Consider the following 1,332-nt stretch of genomic DNA (forward strand, 5'->3'; position numbering starts at 1 on the left):
AGTCTTCTCAACTGGCTATCCTCAGAATTCAGAAACTGGCTTAACACTTGAGCTAATCATTAGCCATTGTTTTTCATTTGTGTCCATAGCAATGCCTCTTACTTCATATCTGATTATTTGAACCATAGGTCTAACTTGGAGAATACACCTGAAATGAGTTTGACAGAGCTAACCTATTGTCAGGACGAACAGACTGGTTCAGTGAGATGAAACAACCTCCCAGCTCAAATTTTAACATGTGAAACCAGGGAAGTCTCAAAGGAGGGAACTGTAGAGGCCCTGGGCCAGGAGGCCCCAGGATGGACTACTTTGGCATGAAGATTATTCCGAGCTGAATAATCAGCCCCTCCCTTAACTACCTAGAAGAATCTAAATTGAAAGACTGCTGTCTCTGAGCTCCCGGCTGCCATGAGCTTCCTTAAAAGTTTCCTGCAGCCCGAGTTGGCTGAGGGGCTTCAGCAGCAGCAATCAGGTCCTGCAGTTATGCTGCACAGGCAGGACCTCTGCGCCAGCACCCTCTACATGCACAAAGCTGCATGTCCTGGTTAGTCGGCTCTGGATGAGGGTTCTTAGTCGAATACTCCACCATGAGTTTGCATGCGGTATCCAGGGACATAAATGTCTGTCCACAAGAGCATTTGTGTGTTAGGGTAAATGCCACATTTGGAGAAAATTTTTAGAAATCTGCTGCTGATGAAGAGGAAGACAGTGATGAGGACCTTGAACCTATTAGTAAATTTAGATTTGTTCCTCACAATAAACCAGCACTGCGGGCAGCATTTACTGCAGTGTATGAATGCCAGGCTTTGCGTCCAGATCTGTGGACAAAGAATCAGATGACTATGATAAAGAAGAATAGAATGTAGAAGCACAGGAACAGGGGCAGGGGACATCCCTACATTTTATATATGAAGGATTATCCAATTAAACAGTGGAAAGCCAAGCCACATTGGAGAGATGAGAAGGAAGGCTTTCTCCATCTGTGGGTGGCCAACATAACATGGCTGGAGTGTGGACAAAAGATACAATAAGAGATAAAGAAGATTGGATGGAAGTGGATACTATATCAACAGTTGCCGGCAAGTTTGAAGATGCAGATGTTGATCACTGAAAATGATGTATGCCACTTTAGAATTCTTTATAAGCAAAGGAGAGAATTTTGTGCCTCTTCAACTATGGAGTGGGTATTGATGGAAGTCTTTTTCCTACTCCAAAAGGTATCTGAACCAGTTCTTTTTCTGAGAGAGACTATACTGAGACAAGTCGTAACCAGCAGAGTCTATGACCATTGTTTTGAAGATTAATTTTTATTATTTTATTTTTTTATATGAT

General features: G+C 42.6%; 1 pseudogene; it reads left to right on the plus strand.

The window, feature by feature from the left end:
• The first annotated feature begins 408 nt into the window (after positions 1–408).
• LOC129501022 (methylosome subunit pICln-like) lies at positions 409–1,111 on the plus strand (annotated as a pseudogene).
• The last annotated feature ends 221 nt before the right edge of the window (positions 1,112–1,332 follow it).

Source organism: Nyctereutes procyonoides, unplaced genomic scaffold, assembly GCF_905146905.1.
Source record: "Nyctereutes procyonoides isolate TBG_1078 unplaced genomic scaffold, NYPRO_anot_genome, whole genome shotgun sequence".
Classification (NCBI taxonomy): Eukaryota; Metazoa; Chordata; class Mammalia; order Carnivora; family Canidae; genus Nyctereutes; species Nyctereutes procyonoides.